Source organism: Suncus etruscus, chromosome 9, assembly GCF_024139225.1.
Source record: "Suncus etruscus isolate mSunEtr1 chromosome 9, mSunEtr1.pri.cur, whole genome shotgun sequence".
NCBI lineage: Eukaryota > Metazoa > Chordata > Mammalia > Eulipotyphla > Soricidae > Suncus > Suncus etruscus.
Window position 1 is genome coordinate 42,013,449 of NC_064856.1, and position 22,042 is coordinate 42,035,490.

General features: G+C 36.8%; 1 non-coding gene across 1 annotated transcript; it reads right to left on the reverse strand.

Moving 5' to 3' along the window:
- Nucleotides 1–10,621: 10,621 nt before the first annotated feature.
- Nucleotides 10,622–10,754, reverse strand: LOC126019406 (small nucleolar RNA SNORA51). Its single transcript, XR_007499125.1, has one exon. It is a non-coding gene; the product is annotated as a small nucleolar RNA SNORA51 (small nucleolar RNA).
- Nucleotides 10,755–22,042: the final 11,288 nt, after the last annotated feature.

Below are 22,042 nucleotides of genomic sequence, written 5' to 3' on the forward strand. Positions count from 1 at the left end.
AATCTTGGGAGGAGGGGGCAGGCCATTCTCCCCTCTGCTAAAGTCACACCTGCTGTATCATAATTGTTGCTTTCCCAATGGCCCTGTTTCACCATTCTTTTATAGCTCTCTGCTAAGAAAGCCATCCGGCCTAAACTCTAGTTATGCTAGTATTTATGCTAATATCATCAAGAATTTTTTGGAGTGAGTGCAGGCACCCTGTTTCTCCTTCTTGTACTTCCTGAAGCCCTGGCTGCCAAAAACACACCTCACAAATGTTGCAGTATCAGCAAAAGTACTTGAAATTTCTGGACTGAATAGCCATGATATGACAATTTTTACTTATTTTAATAATATCTTTATTTAAACCATGATTACAAATATGTGTGTAGTTGGGTTTCAGTCATAAAACGAATCACCCCCCTTCACCAGTGCAACATTCTCACCACCAATGTCCCCCATCTCCCTCTTCTCCCATTCCCTGCCTGTATTCAAGACAGGCATTGTACTTCTCTCACTTATTAACATTGTCATGGTAGCTGTTAGATACTCCAATTTTTTAAATACTGTTGTACCCATAGGACCACCCCAATTTAGATGCCAATGTGTATTTGAAGTCACCTATTGTTCAGAAACATAAGTAACAAATGATCAAATAGCAAGAATAGCTTAACAAACCTGATAATGACTTGATAACCTCATTTTGATCTACAAAAATGTTTACATTTTCTCATTGCTATACTCTTTGTTTTTTCTTTCTTTATTTTCAGCAATTCTTGCATATATCTTGGTAAGTAACCTTTTTAGCATAAAAATAGGGAAACAAGACGCATCCTAGTCACAATGATGAATCCCACAGATAGGGATAAAATATTGAAAGTAGCAAGATCAACAAGGAAAATTACATTCAAAGGTGCATCATTAAGATTTACAGGGGCCGGAAAGGTGGCGCTAGAGGTAAGGTGTCTGCCTTGCAAGCGCTAGCGTAGGACGGATCTCGGTTCGATCCCCGGCTTCCCATATGGTCCCCCCAAGTGATTTCTGAGCGCATAGCCAGGAGTAACCCCTGAGCGTCAAACGGTTGTGGCCCAAAAACCAAAACCAAAACCAAAAAAAAAAAAAAAAAAAAAAAAAGATTTACAGAAGACCTGTCATAAGAAACCCTCAAGGCCAGAAGGCAGTGGTGGAATATAGTGACAAAATTCAACACAATGAATACTTCACCTAGAATACTGCACCCAGAAAGACTGACATTCCTGTTTGAAGGAAGAATTCATGGCTTTATGGATAAACAGTAGCTCAGAAACTTTGCAGACTCAAAACCAGCCTTAAAAGAAAAGTGAAAGGCGCCAAGCTGGCCTTCAAGGCCAGGTCTGGCATCTGAGCTCTGGGGGGATGGGGAAGAGGCAAACTCCTCCCCTATGCTTTTTCATACTGGAGAGGGAGGCTGCAGCTGGACCCAGAAAATCCCACATGCCAGGATTACTGTTCCTCTCCTACAGGTATGGCTGGAATACTGGGCAGACAGCTGGCCAATGGCCTCCTGGGCTGACCAACTACTAGTCCAGGAGACCGAGATCCCCCCATGCCAAACTGGTCTTCAGGGCCAGGTTTGGCAACTGGGCTCTGGGGGGAGAGGGGTAGAGAGAAACTCCTCCGTATTCATACTGGATCCCCTGCAGCGGTGTTTTTTCTTACTAATGCTCATTTTTATAACCGCGCAAACGCAAATGCGCCCGCGGGACAAATATACTTTTTGAGCAGTATCTAAAAATGTTTTTCATTCTAGACGGTTCCTAGGAAAGGAAGTGGAATACCAAAGATTTGGATGATAACACTCAAATAGTTCTTTAAAGTCAGTCTTTATGGACGTAACTTTCCGTACTGACTCCAAGCTGAAATCACAAACAATTCATATATATGTATTGTATATATCCCCTGTCATGTATTACCTCTCCCCTACCCCTGTGTCTCCTCTATCCCCTCATTTTTCAATCCTGATCCGTTCTCCTCCCCTAATTTAACCCTCTTTACCCTCAGTTCCTAACTCGGTAGGCACCAAGACCGACCTCCTGCCCCAACAGACCAGCTTCCAACTCCTCAGTGAAAGATATCCTCTGGGTCCCCGTTCTCATGCCTCAGCAAAGAACTACAACCAGCACGCCTGCTGACTCATACTTGATGGCCCCTCTCACCCCCATCAAATCGTGGACTGTTGCACGATTCAGGAATCAGCCTCAGCAAAACTCCCAGCTCAAAGACACTATATGGTCTCATAATGCAGCAAAGCATCTCTCAATCTCAATTCCAAAGCTTGAGATTCGAAAAGTGCCTTGGTTTTTATTCCCCACAAGAATATATCAAAAGACTTAATTGGGAGTCTTATATTGCCTATTGGTAGCTCAATACCTGTATAACAGTACATGTTAAGAAGTGTATTCCTAAATATACAAGTAGTCTCCTCCATCACTTGTTTTATTTGAATACCTTTTCTTTTAAACTCAGTTTTATTTATTTGTTCTATTTTAATATATACATTTTTCTCTACCCTTACCATTTTTGGTGCTGCTTGGTACAAAATGCCTTGACTGGGATAAAAGCTCAGAACAAAACCAGATGACAGAGACTATGTGTGCAGCCTGTCATCCTTATCCAGAATAGTACCAGCAACACAGTATGACACCATACGTTTTTGTATGGGCACAGTAAAAAAAGGGGAAACCATAGACAGAGAAACAAGATCTTATCTTCTAGGGATAAGAACTCACTTTTTATAGCAGAAGGGTGCCTCCCATCCTGAACATGTGTCATGTGGATGCAACCAGTCCTCAGGAGATTGGACAGTGTTAGTCTAATCTGAAACCCCAGATCTCCGACGTAGAAATGATACAGCTCTGGGCAACACCACCAGGAACTAAGCTCCATTGAGAGATTTATAACACTACTCTGGCACCAACTTGTGCCAGTTTTTGATATGACGAGGAAAGGAAAACTTGACCTAAGACCAGGCTGTCCTATTACATCACCTAATACTAAATGGAAATCAGAAGAGCTATCGTCCTTTGAACTGTGAAAAATAAGAGCACCAACAACAGAAAACTGACTTTGACAACTGTGACTGAACAGAGCCTACCTTGAGACTAATAAGGAAAACCCTACCCTAGGCTGTAGTCCAGGACACATAAAAAACAGTAACAACAACAACAACAACAAGATGTCTTACTGCAGAGGTCCAACTTGGACAACAGAGACTGAGCAGAACCCTTGGATCCATAATATCCTAGGCTTCAGCCTAGGGACTTAACGAAATCAGGGAGCTAGTGTTACAGAAGACTGAGCACCACATCAACGATGGATAGGAACCTCTAGAACCTAGAGACTCTATCCTAGACCTTAACTTATAACCTGCGCAAATACCAAGATTGCTAGCTACAGTGGCTTGAATTTCTCACACACAACCGAGAGGAAACTTTCCTAGCACAAAAAAGCCTTTGGAATGGAGTAATGAGTATATATGGAGCCAGGAGTTGATCCCATGATGGTATGCTTCAAGGATGAAGCAACCCTGAATCTCTTAGGTCACGGGAATTCCCTTTCTTCCCCAATGCTTACTGTGCCTATGCAAAAAGAAAACAAAAAGTGGGGGGAACACCAAACCCCAGCACCCCAGCACCCATAGTTTTTCTTGTTTTGTTTTGATTTGTTAGTTTTTGACTTTATTTTTCCTTCTCTTTGTTCTTCCACTTTTCTTTCTTTTTCACACGTGTGGTTATTATTTAGAGATTTATTTTTATTTTTATTTGCTGGGCCCATTTTTTCTTTTTTCCTCCATTTTTTTCTTTTCTCCTTTCTTTTTTTGGTAGTTGTCACCAAATTTTTTTCTCCCCTTTTTCTTATCCTTTTTTTTTTTATCTCCAATAACGGTGGAATGGATGCTCAATCTACAACAAACTGTAAAGTGGAGACCAGTTGCATTAGCATACTGGGGGGTAGAGGAGGGAGATGTGGGATGCATGCTGGGACGAAGGGAGGTCAGCACTGGCGGTGGGAATGCCCCTCATTCATTGTCACTATGTACCATATGATGAAGTGAAAGATTTGTAATGCACATTGGTCACAATAAAAATTAAAAAAAAATATATATATAGAAAGGCTACAGCTATAGTTCAGACCTCAGGGAAGGTAACAAAATTAAGAAGTTGAAATATATATTTGGTTTAATTGCTAACCAAAATAATTTATCATATCAAAATTAAATATCTTTATCTATTATGAAAAAAAATAAGAAAAAAAAAGAAAAGAAAAGTGAAAGGTCTACTTTAAGACAAGACCGACCAACAGACACACCAAACATCTACACAAAGATGGCAGTAAATTCCATTTCAATCTCTCTCTCAATGTCAATGGACTAAATGCACCAGTTAATAAACACAGAGTGGGGGCCCAGAGAGATAGCACAGCGGCGTTTGCCTTGCAAGCAGCTGATCCAGGACCAAAGGTGGTTGGTTCGAATCCCGGTGTCCCGTATGGTCCCCCGTGCCTGCCAGGTGCTATTTCTGAGCAGACAGCCAGGAGTAACCCCTGAGCAATGCCGGGTGTGGCCCAAAAACCAAAAAAAAAAAAAAAAAAAAAAAAAGAAACACAGAGTGGCTAAATGTATCAAAAAACCGAATCCAACCTTTTGCTGCCTACAAGAGACACACATGAATAGTCAGGACAAACATAGGTTCAAAATCAAAGGCTGGAGGAAAATCATCCAAGCAAACAATATTCTTAAAAAAGGTGGAGTGCTCATACTAATATCAAATAACATAAACTTTAGACTCAGAAAAGTTATAAGGAAAAAAGATGGACATTTTATACCAATCAAGGGATATGTACAACAGGAAGAAATCACAGTCCTAAACATATACACACACAATGAGGGAACAGAAAAATATTTAATACAATTGTTGACAAATCTGAAGGAAGATATCAATAGCAATATAATCATTGTGGGAGACCTCAACACTGCCCTGTCATCCCTTGATAGGTCAACCAGACTGAAACCCAACAAAAATAAGCCTCTTCAACAAGTGGTGTTGGCACAACTGTTTAGCCACTTGCAAAAAAGTGAATTCAGACATCCAGCTAACACCATGTATGAAGGACCTTGATATCAGACTTGAAACCATAATGTATATAGAACAACATGTAGGTAAAAAACTCCATGACATTGAGACTAAAGGCATCTTCAAGAAAGAAACAGCACTCTCCAAACAAGTGGAAGCAGAGATAAACAGATGAAGATATATTAAGTTGAGAAGCTTCTGCACCTAAAAGGAAATAGTGGCTAGGGTATAAGAGCCACCTACTAGAACAGGAGAAATTATTCACCCAATATCCATCAGATAAGGGGATAATATCCAAAATATACAAGACACTGACAGAAGTTTACAAGAAAAAAAATCTAATGAAGAGAAGAAATGAACAAAAATATACTAGCTCTGAAAAGAGAAATGGAAGAAAGTGGACTAGTAATACACACACACACACACACACACACACACACACACACACACACACACACACATATGGAACTCCATCTCAAGAAAACTGGATGCACATTCTATTCTAATGCACATAGGTCATTCTCCAAGATAGGCCATTTGCTGGCCCATAAAAAACATACCTCCATAAAACCAAGAGGATAAAAATTATGCAGAATACAGGCAGGATTTGGGAAAGAGGGAGGGGGCATTGGTGGTGGGAATGTTGCATTGGTGAAGGGGGGTGTTCTGTTTATGACTAAAACCCAACTACAATCATGCTTGTAATTATGGTGCTTAAAGATTTTATATATGGGGCCAGGAAGGTGGTGCTAGAGGTAAGGTGTCTGCCTTGCAAGCACTAGCGTAGGACGGACCGACCGCGGTTCCATCCCCTGGTGTCCCATATGGTCCTCCCAAGCCAGGGGTGATTTCTGAGCGCATAGCCAGGAGTTACCCCTGAGCGTCAAATGGGTGTGGCCCAAAAACCAAAAAAAAAAAAAGAAAAAAGATTTTATATATTAAAAATAGGGAACAAAAATATAGGACAACTCAACTGTAATATTCTGGGATTTAACACATAAGTTCTTTTAAAATTACAACCTACTTACTTGCAAATTTCTTTTCTTATATTCATATTTATCTTTAAATATTTATTTGTTAGAGAATGAAATGGTGGAAGTAAGGACAACCATTCTCTAAAAATTAACACCTTCATCTGATTATAACCAAATTATATTAATTTAGAATACCTGACTATGAAAATAAAGGGTTCAACTGTAAGAAATACTGAATGCTAAAAAAGGTTTAGTTTTTTATATTGTTTAATTTAGATATTATAATTTAGGTAACATGTAATACTAGTGTTAAATTTCAATAGGTTTTTTTTTTTGGTTTTTGGGCCTTACCCAGCTATGTTTCAGACTTATTCCTGGTGATGCTCGAGAGACCAGATGGGGTACTGGGAATTACACTCAGGTTGGACACATGCAAGCCCAGAGATCCAGTTGCTGTACTATCTCTCTCAGTCCCAAAGTTGAAAGTATTGATGTACAAAGTTACTAAACATCACCACTACCACCAAAGCATCCATGACCCCGTAAAACTCTTTGTATATGCAAAAACTTTTATTTTATTTTATTGCGCTTTATTTTATTTTATTGAGCATTACCATACCTGGTAATGCTCAAGAGTTACTCCTGGCTCTGTACTCAGGGATTACTCCAGGATGTGCTCAGGGAACCATATGGGATGCTCAGGATCAAACTTAGGTTGGCGTGTGCAAGGCAAGTGCCCTACTTGTGGTATTATATCTAACTCACTAAAAAGTCTTTTAAAAAAGTACAGTAAATGTAAGATTTTTCCCTCATTTTTGAAGTTTTAATGACATTTATAGACTATTTTTGTAAACTATTACAAAAAATATTAAACCAGTTCTCCTAATGACATTATGCATATAACCATTGTGCAATCTTTAAATCACAAAACTTAACATTGATATAGAGTATTTTTAAAATTTTTTAAGCTTTATAAGTTTTTCAATTATTATTCTGATCCACATTTGAGATATTGCACTTAACTGTTCTAAAACCCTACACTGAATATGACATTAGTTGTAAAGAAAAGTTTATAAAGATAAATAAGGTAACACTCATGGGCTATGTTTGATAAAAATGTACATCTATTGGGGCCAGAGAGATAGTGATTCCTGAGTGCAGATCAAAAGTAAATAATCAGTACTATAGATGTGGCTTAATATCCCCTCCAGCAAATGATATATCTATCTATACTGATAACTCATTATCAGTATCATATCAGTTATCAAAGCATCCCATTCAAATCCAGTACAAAATAACTTATTTGAGTTTTATTTAATTCCTATTATTTAATTCTATTTTCACAGTGACTCCAGGTTCTTTATCCTATATATATATATATATATGTATTTATATATATTTAATGAATCTCTTATATGCTGCAAATTTCTCACTTCTGTAACTACCTTTTGCTTTACATTAATACATTCCTCACCCACTCAAATATTCTGTTAGATCTTTCTTCCATATCTGTGCTTTGTTGTTGTTGTTGTTATTCTTTGGCCTATGGCATTACACTCCATTCCTTGCCAAGCTCTGTCTCTGAATATCCACAGTAAATCTTTCCCCAAAGACCTTCTCACACTGCCTCTATTGGTACACCTATTTTCTTTCACTAGACTATGCCATTTTGTTGTGGGCCATGTCAGATTCCCTTTTATTCTCTACTTGACTGATTCCATTGCCAGCAGGATATAAACTTAGCTTTGCCTGACCTAAATGCTTAGGACTGGGTCTTTTCAGCAATGTGAAATACAAAAAGAAAACAATAGAAGGAACAAAAAAGAAGGGAAAGACTATGGCTTGATTTCTAAGATAATAAACAATTGTGATTGTTCAGGATGAACAAGAGACAGCCTCTCTGACTATTTTGAAGGAAAAGTAGATGTAAAATTTGAGAGTACAGATATTAATTTTGTTAAAATATCTTCTATCTGAGTTTTAATGAAGAGTTGCTTCGTAACCTCAGGTGTCAGTACACTCTAATATAAAGGTTAGACTCACAGACTATGTAGCTAAAATGAAATGCCTACTAGGATATCATCTACCACTGAATTTTGACCAACTAGTCCAAAATTTTATTGTTATATTTCCTTTACATTAAACTATACATTTATACACTTCCTTCTTTTTTGTATCAGTTAATCCCACTTCCCTGTCACAAAGCATTATTTTTCATCCACAGAACTCTATTCATATATCTCTGCTCTTTATTCACGAACATTTCACACTAAATTGTTATGTAAAACTAAATTTCTAAACTGAATTTTTTTAATTCTCTCCTCCTCCCACTTTAGAAATGATCCCCTTTATGACCAAGGGTACAAGGGGACACTTACCTCTGCCTCTGATGTAGAAACTGGGTCTCTAATTATTCTTTCAGTTAGACATTTCACTCTTAGGTGCCCAGGCTCGGAGCAGTGTTGGAATCTAAAATTGTGTAGTAAATGGAATTTGGACTTAGACTTAGAATACCTATTGCGTGTGTAATGGATGTCATTCCAATACTTGCTTATCAATGCAATAATTTTAGATAATATTTTTTTATAATCATGAGGTTAGTATATAAACCAGAATGCTGAAGAAATAATTTGGTAAAGACTATGGGGATGGAAAAGAGTATATAGCTAGCTATATGGGGCTGGAGAGCTAGAACAATATCAGGGTGTTTGCCTTGCATGCAGCTGACCCAGGATTGATGGTGGTTTGATTCTCAACATCCCATATGGTCCCCTGAGCCTGCCAGGGGCAATTTCTGAGCTGCAAAGCCAGGAGTAACCCTTGAGTGCTGCTGCAAAAACAAAACAAAACAAAACAAAAATCAGTAATGAATAACTGTAAATCATGGTGCCTAGATTAAAAAAAGGAGAGTATATAGCTAGTAGACTTACTTTTTTTTTTATAAATAAAAGATTCATAACCATGATTGACCCTGAACCATCTCTGGTAATCATAAAAGTTCCTTGAAAGTGCTGCATTACTTGTTTTCTTTTTTGTACCTTTTTCAATTCTCCTCAACCTCTTACCTTACTTTGATAGTCTCTTAAATTTCCTCCTTATACCATTGAATGGAAACATTTGCTCTCCTGTACATGACAACTACATATGTGGGTAAATTTCTGTCTTCATATCCATGATCTTCCTATAATTTTATAAAATCATAATTTGAAATCTTAATCATATTTTTGCATGTAACAAATGCATATAGAACAATAATTTTTGGTTTAACCTACTGAAATGTTTAAAATTTTTTTGCATTTTATGTTGATCGATATATAACAGCTAATTTTTTAATTTTACCAATTTTACCAATTTTAAATGTGTCTTTGGCAATTGTTAATGTTATATAAGGTCACAGAAGATAGGGTGGAAGTATCTTTTATGAAAGATGTTGATTTGACTAGAGTCTTAAGACATAGCATTTTTATTTCTCTCATATTCATTTTGGACCTTGATAACTTATTATTACCATTAAAGTCAATGTTTAATCATATCAGACTGCATAACAATATCATTGTCTATACCACCAATCAGAAATTCAGCATCAAATAAAATGTTGGTAGGGTTTTTTATAACTTCATTCTTGGTGATACTAACAATCATTAGTTTTAGTTAGAAAAATGTAACTCCTGTGGTAGTTCATTTCCCCTAATTATTTCCACTTTACTATGCTGGAAGACATCAGAAATAGAATAGGTAAGTAATCTAAGATGAGTGCCAACTATAGCACTGTTGCCTTGGTAATGGCTTCATTTAACTTCAAGGAAAAAAGCAATCTTGCTTCCAAATACAAAGTATAAAGTACAAGTAAAGTGCTTAGATAAAAATAAATGATTAACTATATGATTAACATTTCCTCCAAAATACGTGACTACAATAGTTGGATAGTGGAGATTTTTTTTTTTGCAGAAGTAGCCCACATTTTCTTTCTTTTCATTGTGTTTCAATAAATAATTCTAGAGGCCACCCACAAATTGAAAGAAACTATTCTCTCAATACCCATCAGATAAGAAGCTAATATCTAAGATGTACAAGTTACTGACAGAACTTAACAAGAAAAAAAATCTTAAACCCATTAAAAATGGAGAGAAAAAATGAAGACATTTGTTCAAAGAAGAAATACAAATGGCCAAAAGGAACATGAAAAAATGCTCCTCATTACTAATTATCAGGAAGATGCAAATCAAAACAACTATGAGGTACCATCTCATCTCAGAAAGACTAGAACACATAAAAACAAAACAAAACAAACAAACAAACCAAAAATTCAAGAAGAGTCAGTACTGGATGTGGGGGAGAAAAGAACTCTCACTGCTGGTGGGAATGCTGTCTAGTCCAGACTTTATAAAAAACAATATGAAGATTCTTCAAAAAACTGGAAATTGAGGTCCCATATGACCCAGCTATACCACTTTTAGGGATATACCATAAGAATACAAGAACACAATACAAAAATGCCTTCTGCACAACTTTATTAATTGCAGTGCTATTTTTATTTATTTTTTATTTTTTATTGTTTTTTGTCCCCCAATTTACAATACAGACCAGAAAAAGGACCTGTGTTGAGGTGTATATGGGGTGCATTTACTGTACCTCCTCTTTCTACACAGTCAGTGTAAAGAACACAGTCTGTGGTAATAATTGGAAAGCCACAGTGCTATTTTTAATAGTCAGAATCTGGAAACAACCCAGATGCCCAACAACAGATGAGTGTCTAAAGAAACTGTGGTACATATACCAGAGTATATGTATATGTGGTATGTATATGTATACATATTTATGCATACACATACATATATGTATATATGTACACACATACATATGTGTATGTATATACATATGTGTATATGTGGTATACATATACCACAGTATAGTTTTCCATTATTACACAATGGAATACTATGCAGCCGCCAGGGAAAATGAAGTCATAAAATTTTCCTATACATGGATGGTCATGGAAACTTATGCTAAGTGAAATAACTCTCAGAGAGAGGGACAGATACAGAATAGTCTCACACATCTCTGGGATTTAAGAAAAATAAAAGACATTATTGTAATAATACCCAGAGACAATACAGATGAGGGCTGGAAGGACCATGAAGCTTACCAGAAAGACTGGTGAGTGCAGTGAGAGAAATAACTACACTAACAACTTTCATGATAATGGTAGTGAGTGAGAGAAATAGATTTCCTGTCTCCAATACAAGCAGGGGATGGGTGAGGAAGGGGTTGGGGAGCATTGGTAGTGGGAAGGTTGCACTGGTGAAGAACGGTGTTTTTTGGTATCACTGAAACCCAACTACAAACATGTTTGTAATCATGGTACTTAAATAAAGATATTATAAACAATTAAAATATAAAAAAATTCTAGAGATATCAATTAATTAATATACATTTGCAATAATTGCAAGATAATTGAGAAATATTTTGCAACATTAAGCAGAACATACTACTTTTTTTTTTGTTTTTTGTGTCACATCCGACGGCACTCAAGGGTTACTCTTGGCTCTTCTATGCTCAGAAATCGCTCCTGGCAGGCTCAGGGGACCATATGGGATGCCGGGATTCGAACCACCGTCCTTCCGCATGCAAGGCAAATGCCCTACCTCCATGCTATCTCTTCGGCACCCCCCCCTTTTTAAAAATAATTTTTATGGTGGCCAAAGTGAAATATGAATCTTTCACAGTAATATTTAAGGTACATAGTGACATTGATTCAGAGGTATTCCCACCACCAGTGTTGTCCTCCCTTCTCTCCTGTTCCCAGCATGCTTCCCAAATCCCCTTCCTTTGCCCCCCCCCCCCAGACTGCTAGTATAACTGGTTTCCTATGTGTATAACTTGTAGACTGGGTATTGATTCTGTTGTCATTGATTTTGGGTTTTGTGTTTAAGTTTGATCATTTTTTATTTTTACTAAATAGAACACATTACTTTTAAATTTGTATGTAAGAGTACTCCTAAATTTGCATTTAAGGTCTAGATTGTAGGTTATAGAAAAGTGAGATACATGTTAATTTCATTGACAACCAGAAGTATACTCAGTAATATAATTTTTAAAAATTTCATTCAAAATATTTAGTAAGATCTTTAAGTTGTCAAAATTTAACATTTTATTTTGGCTTTTGGGTCACACCCGACATCGCTCAGGGGTTACCCCTGCCTCTGCGCTCAGAAAGATTGCTCCTATCAGGCTCAGGAGACCATATGGGATGCTGTAACTCCAACCACAGTTTGTCCTGGATAGGTTGCATGCAAGGCAAACACCCTACCTCTGTGGTATCTCTTCAGCCCCTCAAAAAGTTAACTTTTATTTCTTTATTTTTGGTTTTTGGGTCTCACCAAGAAGAATGCTCAGGGCTTATTCATGGTTCTGTGCTCAGGGATTATCTTGTCAGGATTTGGAGACAAACTGAGGTGCCAAAGGTAGAACTACAGTTGGTTACATGCAAAGCAAACTCTACCTGTTGTTCTATCATTCAAGTCCAAAAACTTACTTATATTTTGAAGGAGTCACATCCAGCTGTGCTAAGGGCCTACTTTTGGCTCTGCATTTAGGAATCATCTGGTGGCCTTGGGGAACCAGGACAAAATCTGAGTCAACTGGTACAAAACAAGAGCCTTACCCACTATATTTTTTATCTCTTGGAGTCCTCTAAAGTCAGTATTTAAATATCTTATATTTAATTTGTACTAAATAATTTGTGATTATAGTCAGTTTAGTAGATTTTTTTTTTGGAGGGGGAGAGGTCACACCTGGTGATGCTTAGAGGTTACTCCTATTTCATGCCTCAGATATAGCTTCTGGAAATCTCAGGGGACCATTTGGATACTGGGGATGGAACCAGGATTGGCAAACACCTTACCCTATGCTATGGCTCTGGCCACAATAGATTCATTTTTAATAAAAGATGACTACCAAAAGAGAAATTTTAGTGATAACATGTAACACATATGTATATATACATATATAGGTGAAACCCAGTATTATTGAGTATCTGGTTAATTTTTCAAAGATAGAATGAGTCAATTGTTTTAAACATGTATGAGCAATAATTTTATTTTCAAAATTTTTGGTGCTGGAAATATAGATTATCAGTAAAACACTTGCTTTAAATATATAAGGCTTCATATATATTAATATATATTATCTGACACCACAAAATATTTTTTATGATTTATGAAAATATATCAAGATTTGACAAACTTATGAGAAAGAAAGAAATAACTGTGAGCTGACTTGTTTGTATCAACTAGATAGTGCTGCTGCCAATAGATGGTATAGCACTTCCTAAGTACTGATAGCATTTTACTGTTAAACATAAATTTCTTTTTGCTTAGTTTTTGTTTTGGGCCACATTCTGTGGTACTCAGGGCTTACTCCTAGTTTTGTGTTCAGGGACTACTAGTGGGGTTTGGTGGATCATATGTGTTTGGTGAATCAAAGCCTGGTTAATTGCTTTCAAGATAAGTGCTTTACCAACTGTATTTCTATAGGCCCAAACATAAACTTTTGAAGAGACGTCAAGAATCATTTTAGAATAATTATGTACCAAAATATAAACAGAATCATTTGATAATCATGTTAGTATGATTATAAACATTTTCTATATCGCAAGATTTAGTAAACACTCCCCTATGTTGAGTATATGAGTATAAACATAATGCTTATGTTACTTTTTCTCCTTTTAGATAAGATCTATTAGGATATTTAGCTATAGAGACTCATGTATCATGAGTGTACTCTAAAACATACTCTAAAACAACTTTCTTCATACAAGTTAAGTTCTGTAATAATTCCTTCTAATGCCCTCTAAATGTCACTAATTATGTTTCTAGTAGAACATATTCTTACTTGAAAACAGATGATTGGTTAAAGAAACTGTGGTACATCTACACAATGGATTGCTATGCAGCTATTAGAAAAAAAAATAAAATTATGAAGCTTGATTATACATAGATGAACATGAAGATTATCATGCTGAGTTAAATGAGCCAGAGGGAAAAGGATAGACATAGAATAATGGGATATAAGAAAACAAGAGATAGAATAGTAATACCCAGAGACCATAGAAACAAAGCTCAGAAGGGCCAACCCAGGGTAGAAAGCTTGCCACAAATTGAGGTGGATGTAGCTAGAGTAGAAAAGGATCTACTAGGACAAAGATAGTTGGAACTGATAGTTCTGGACAAGAACTTGGCTCTGTAAGTAGAGAAAGTAACAGGTATGACACCCCTCAATTAACAACAATGCAAACCACAGTGTCATAAAGGAGTGAGAGAGGGTAAGAGAGACAGAGAGAGAGGGGGGAGGGAGGAAAAAAGGGAAGGCAAGGGTAGGGGTAAGGGTGGGAGGGAAAAGGGAGACATTGGGGATGGGAAGGGTGCATTTGTGAAGGTTAATGCACATTGAATGACAAACCACACAATGAACAATTTTGTAACCACAGTGCTAAGTAAGCAATTAAAAAACAAAGTAGAGCTGAATTCATATTTAATATATAAAATTTACTCTTTTCTATTTATTGCTCCTATTCTTTGTATTTTCGTATATGAAATTTTAGGTGATATTTTTCACTCATTACTAAAATTTCTTTTTTTTGTTTGTTTTTGGGTCACACCTGGTGACTCTCAGGGGTTACTCCTGGCTCTGCACTCAGAAATTGTTCCTGGCTTGGGGGACCATATGGGACACCGGAGATAGAACCCAGGTCCGTCCTGGGTCGGCCACTTGCAAGGCAAATGCCCTACAGCTGTGCTATTGCTCAGGCCCCTCATTACTAAAAATTTTACTGCACTTTTTTTATTTCAACTTTTTTGAAAATTTGGATGTGATACTTATCTGTTCTTCTTCATAAGTAAATTATTTTTCTGTTATATCATTCATTATTTAAATCTTTTTTGTTTGCTTGTTTTGTTTTGTTTTTAGTTTTGGATCACACCCAGCAGCACTCAGGTGTTACTCCTGGCTCTGTGCTCAGAAATTGCTCCTGGCGTGCTCAGGAGATCATATGGGATACTGAGATTCGAACCACCATCCTTCTGCATGCTATCTCTCCAGCCCCGTTATTTAAATCTTGAGTATTCATGTATTTGTACTTTAGTCCTGTTAATATTCTCTGAATTTTGTGGATCTATAATTTGGTGTTAACAGTAACTAAGAAGAAATTTGAGTCATTATTTTTCAAATCTTTATTTCATTCTTTTATTCACCTTCTGGAATTTTTGGTCTTTTTTTTATATGTTATGCCTTTTGTAATTGTCCTATTTTAAATTTTTTTGTAATTTTGCTTTTTTCCCCATTATCCTCTTAAGTTTGATGATATTTACTAACAAATTTTTTTCAATTTCTTCAAATTTAATCCTTTATAAAGTTCAGATATTCTCTTTCTAGTCAAATCTGATCTACTGCTTATCAATGCTCTAAAAACTTATCAAAGACAGTCATCATTTATATCACAGTGTTTTTATAACTATAAATTTTTATTCTTTCTTAGAATTTTTATCTTTGCCTATATTTTGTGCTGTCTGCTTTATTCACAAAGCCTTTGAAATAGCAAACATAAATTTTAAATTCCAGTTTTGATGATTCTAACACCTCTGCAATATTTACTCTGTCTCTTCACAATTTATCTTTGCTTTTGAGTGTGGCTGTATATTCTGGAACCAGAAATGAATGTAATTATGTCTCAGTTTCCTCCCCAGTCACATGCAAAATAAGTTCCAGACTTGTTAATAGTATTAAGTAGAAAAGGGAATGCAAAGGCGTTTAAGACAGGGCAAAGTCCATAAAAAGCCCCCACCCTCAATTGTCTTTTTGGTTATTCCTTCCCCTTGAAAACTCTGGGAGTACCTTAGCTTAGTCCTGCCTTGTCACCAATACCCCACCTTAGACACACAGTGATCAAGGGATGGGAAAATCACTCTGTTCAAACAGGTGTCACTGTTCTAAACCTACAGTCTCATTTCCTGATTGTGTCTTAATCTGCTCTTTAGTGGTGAAAGTTGATTTCTTGCACATTCTTATATCAGTGGGAATTTCTGCCTTTGGCTGACAGGCATTATGGGCTGGCTTTGACATACAGCCCTACAGGGCCTGAACAGCCCCTATTCTTTTCTGGTCCTGAAAGGGAGCTTTGTGCCAAGGATTCATTAAACTGCACTGCACAGCCCCTTCATAAATGGAGCTCAATAATGAACAGTCGATTTAACTGGAAAAGCTGCTGGAGCTGTTAAATTAAAGGGAAATAAAGTACACTTTAGACTCAGTCTGCCAGAAGAAGTAGTAACCTAAAAGAAAAATATTCGTTTTTATTGAATTGAAGTTTAAGAAAGTTTGAAATGTCCAGGAAGCTTCCTCATGGTTTGCAAAGAGATATAAAAGCCTTGAGAATCCAACCTTGAGTTAGTGGCACTTTTATTCACTCTCACCATCCCAAAGTGAGTTCAGGCACTTCCAGGCTGCAAAGCAATGACCTAATTTTGAGGAAGCCATATAAAAATATTCTGCAATATTTACTAAGTGGTTTTTAAAATGAAAATATTTAAGACCATGCTTTCTCTTGTATTGTTTTTGAATATTTGGAAGTCCAAGAGTCATCTTTTCATTTTTCTTTCAGGCATTAATAACTATCTTAGGGAAGAGATCTAATTGTTATTTTTCACATTATGCTCAGTATTGTATTTTGTTTAGTATTACACTTTATAATCCAACACAGCAGCTACTCTTTTAGATATGAGATTCTCAGAAGTATGAGTATGAGTTTCATAAGTTTCATCTTCAACTTCTAAGTAGCATAACCTCTTTGAGGTGAGAGAGTACTTATATATGCTGAAAAGTTGTTATTTTTAGAAACTTATGTGTACGAAGCAAAAGCCACTGTGCCTGCAAAGAAAATAACCACATGGTGATTCTACCTTGTGAGCCTGATATTCTTGTATTTCCTCTAAGAAAATGTTTCCAAATATATAGAATCTTTACAGACATCACTACTCTAATCAAGATTTTTTTTTAATTTTCATCATTAAGCATCATTCTATTATCAAAAACCACAAAATCACTCATTACAGAATTTAAAGAGAAATCTGAAAGGCAATGTGAAATAGATAAAGGCCCATTTCCACCTCATTGTTCAGGGTCACTGGAATCAAGCACAGATTTTCAGCTGCAAATCTGTATAGAAAAGGAAAAACTTCCTAAGAAGTTTTGTATTCTCTTCTCTAAAGCGTATTTCATTTTTCATTTGAAAGTATACATCAAATTTAATTTTTTAGGATTCTGTTCTGGGCAAGTCAAATCAGCCTTATAATGTTCTGAAATTAAAAAAAGGTATAAATCTGGAGGGGGAATTATAAATTTATATTTATTCCTCTCTAATAGTAACTATGGTGACCCACAAAATAATATATTATTCATTAATCCCTAATGTGTCATGTTCAAAATAGTATAAACCATGAAATGTCAATAGTAGGTAACTCTGGGTTCATATTAAAACTGTTTAAGAAAGAAATTTGCCTGGAACTGCCATATAATAACTTTGGTGACAGGCTTTGCTCAGCATGAACCTTGATAGTTATTAGTAACTACACCTTCATTAGAACACACTTTTGGAAAATCTATGCCTGCCAGTGGGGCCTGACTGTGAGAAACTGTAAGTGCTGCCTGTGTGTGTTTGTCTCCTGTCCTGTCTCCTGAACCTCTTGGGAGTGGGCCGAGAAGGGCCCAGAAAATTCGCTATCCCAGAGACTCATTCAAGGGCCAGAATGCCAAGAAACTGCTTCCAAACGTGAAAACCGACTATAAGCAGTACTTTGCAGAGGCAGGTTCCCTGTTTGTGATGTCTGACTGGGAAAATCTATGCCTGCCCAGTGGGGCCTGACTGTGAGAAACAGTGAGTGCTGCCTGTGTGTGTTTGTCTCCTGTCCTTTCTCCTGAAAAGGGCCCAGAAAATTCGCTCTCCCAGAGGCTCCAGAAGAGCGAGGCCGCTTTGCTTCGCTATGCGGCCATGCGCTCTTTCAAAGGAAAGAATGCCACTGCAACAAGAAGAAAAAATCACACTATGAACTGTGCTGGATTACTGAAGCCCAGCATTTTTCCCTGGACTGTCTTCTCTGCTGCGTGCTCAGGCCTAAGATTTAATCCTGTGTGAGGCTTCATACATGGAGGACTCCCCTTCCTTGGAGGTAAGTCGACCCACCCAGGAAGGGCGGAGCCAGAGGAGTATGGCTGCGTACATCATTTAGCCAATGAATACCACAACACATAGAAAAACCCACAATACAAGTGTGACAATGGGGAAACAATGCAGGCCAGCATCAGATAGAGAATGAAGATAACAATTCTGATGACCAGAAAATGGCAAAGCAACTAATCATTCTCTCAGATAAGGAGTTTAGACAAAAAATATGGAAGATACTCAAAGAACTCAAAGAAACCATGAATCGAGTTGAACAGAACACTAATAAGAACCAAGGAAATATGAAGATAGAAATCACAAAACTCAAAACTAAAATAACAAGTCAAATAACAGGCCTCAAAAACTCAGTAAACAAATTGAATGACAAAATGGATGAGCTCTCCAACAGGATAACAGAAGCTGAGAATAGAATTTGTGCTGTGGAAAATGAGATAAATAACAACTCCATGCAGTGGGAGAGATTGGAAAAAAAAACTTAAAGCAAATGAACAGACAATAAAAAAATTAGTCAAAGAATGGGAACAGATAAAAATAGAAGTCTATGATAAGCTCAACAGAAACAACTTAAGAATCATTGGAGTCCCAGAGACCCAAGAAGAAAATTTCCAGGAAGAATCAATGGTCAAGAACATCATTAAAGAGAAACGTCCAGAGCTAAAGAATATATGTGATCAAATCCTGCATGCTTGAAGAGTACCAACCAAAAGAGACCCCAGAAAAAATACCCCAAGACACATCCTAGTCACAATGACGAATCCCACAGATAGAAACAGAATTCTGAAGCAGCAAGATCAAAAAGGGAAATTACAAAAAAAAAAAAAAAAGGGAAATTACATTAAAGGGAACATCCTTAAAATTTACAGCAGACCTGTCACCAGAAACACTCAAGGCCAGAAAGCAGTGGTGGGACATAGTGACAAAACTCAATAAAATGAATGCTTCACCTAGAATACTGTACCCAGCAAAACTCACTTTCAGGTTTGATGAAAGAATACATGGTTTCACAGACAAAAAAGAGCTCAGAAACTTTACAGACTCAAAACCAGTCTTAAGAGAAAAACTGAAAGACCTAAGTTAAGACAAGACTGACCAAAAAAACACACCAAATTTTGATATAAAGATGGCATTACATCCCAGGACAATTCTTTTTCTCAATGTCAATGAACTAAATGTACCACTTAAGAGACACAGAATGAGCTGCACCTACCAGCCCTCATCTATCTTGTATCTGAGATACTGTTAAAAAATGTCTTTTATTTTTCTTAAAACCCATAAATGAGTGAAACCATTCTGCATCTTTCTCTCTCCCTCTGACTTACTTCACTCAGCATGAGTGACATGAACTCATCACATAGGGTGATGAGTGCAGTTGGAGAGATGACTACAATAAAATCTATCATAACAATGTGAATGAATGAGGGAAGTAGAAAGCCTGTCTCGAGTACAGGTGTGTGGGGGAGTGGGGAGGAGGGAAATCTGGGAAATTGGTGGTGGGAATGTTGCACTGGTGAAGGGGGGTGCTATTTACATGACTATAATCATAACTATAGTCATATTTATAATCACGGTGTTTAAATAAAGATAATTACAAAAAAAGAGACACAGAGTGGCTAAATGGATCAAAAAACTCAATCCAACCTTCTGCTGCCTACAAGAAACATACCTGAATAGTCAGAACAAACATAGACTCAAAATAAAAGGCTGGAGGAAAATTATCCAAGCAAACAACACCCATAAAAAAGCTGGAGTGGCCATATTAATATCAGATGATGCAAACTTTATACTTAGGAAAGTTGTAAGGGAAAAAGATGGACATTTTTTATTAATCAAGGGATACGTACAGCAGGAAGAAAACACTCTCCTAAACATATATGCACCGAATGAGGGGCCAGCAAAATATTTAATAAAATTGTTGACAAATCTGAAAAATAATATCAATAACAACACAATAATTGTGGGAGACCTCAACATGGCATTGTCAACACTTGACAGGTCAATCAGATTGAAACCCAACAAGAATATACTAGACCTGAAAAGAGAAATGGAAGAAACAGGCCTAACAGGACACTCCATCCCCAGAAGCCCGCATACACATTCTTCTCTAATGTATATGGGATATTCTCCAGGATAGACTACATGCTAACACACAAAACATACCTCCATAATATCAAGAGGATAGAAATTTTGCAGGCTACCTTCGCTGACCACAAGGCCCTGAAATTATATGTGAACTACAAAAGGACACAGAAGAAAAACTTTAATACCTGGAAGTTAAACAGCCTAATACTGATAAACCAGTAGGTCCCAGATGAAATCAAAGAAGAAATCAAAACCTTCCTAGAAAAAAATGACAATAGAGACACAAACTATTAGAACCTATGGGACCCAGCAAAAACGGTACTGAGAGGAAAATTTATAGCTTTGTAAGCACACATCAGGAAAGAAGAAGGGGCATACCTGAATAGCTTAATGACACAGCTCATAGAATTAGAAAGTACTCAACAAAAGGACCCAAAAATAGGGAGACAGAAGGAAATAACAAAGCTGAGAGCAGAAATCAATGAAGTAGAAACCCGAAAAATGATCCAAAAGATCAAAAGATCAACAAAAGCAGAAGTTGGTTCTTTGAAAAAATAAACAAGAATGATAGACCACTGGCAAAACTAACAAAGAAAGAGAGAGAGAGAGAAACTTGATAACTCGTATTAGGAATGAGAAAGGAGAGATCACTATTGATATGATAGAGATCCAAAGGGTAATCAGAAACTACTTTGAGAAACTCTATGCCACTAAAAATGAAAACCTGGAAGAAATGGATAAATTTTTGGACTCTTATAATCTTCCACAGTTGAATGAAGAGGATGTAGCATATATAAACACACCATCACTATTGAGAAAATTAAGACAGTAATCAAATGTCTGCCCAAAATCAAAAGTCCAGGCCCAGATGGATTTACTAATGAATTCTTTCAAACTTTTCAAGAGGAATTTCTACCAATACTGGCAAGACGCTTTCATGAAATTGGAAAAAACAGGAACACTTCCAAATAGCTTTTATGAAGCCAACATCACCTTGATACCTAAACCAGACAGAGATGCTACAAAAAAAGAAAATTACAGATCAATATCACTGATGAATGCAGATGCAAAGATCCTCAACAAAATCCTGGCAAATAGGATTCAATGCCTCATTAAGAAGAACATCCACTACGATCAAGTAGGTTTCATCCCAGGAATGCAAGGCTGGTTTAACATCCATAAATCTATCAACATAATACACAACATCAACAACAAGAAAAATAGAAATCAATAATCATATCAATAGACGCAGAGAAAGCATTTGATAAGGTCCAACACCATTCTTTTTTTTAGATTTTGGGCCACATCTGGCATTGCTCAGGGGTTACTCCTGGCTGTCTGCTCAGAAATAGCTCCTGGCAGGCACAGGGGACCATATGGGACACTGGGATTTGAACTAACCACCTTTGGTCCTGGATCGGCTGCTTCCAAGGCAAGCACCACTGTGCTATCTCTCCGGGCCCCCAACACCCATTGTTGATAAAAACAAAAACAAAAACAAAAACAAAATAAACCAAACTCTCAGCAAGATGGGAATGGAAGGAACCTTTCTCAATATAGTTAAGGCCATCTACCACAAGCCAGAGGCAAATATTGTCCTCAATGGAGAAAAATTGAAAGCCTTTCCTCTAAATTCTGGCACAAGACAAGCCTGTCTTCTCTCA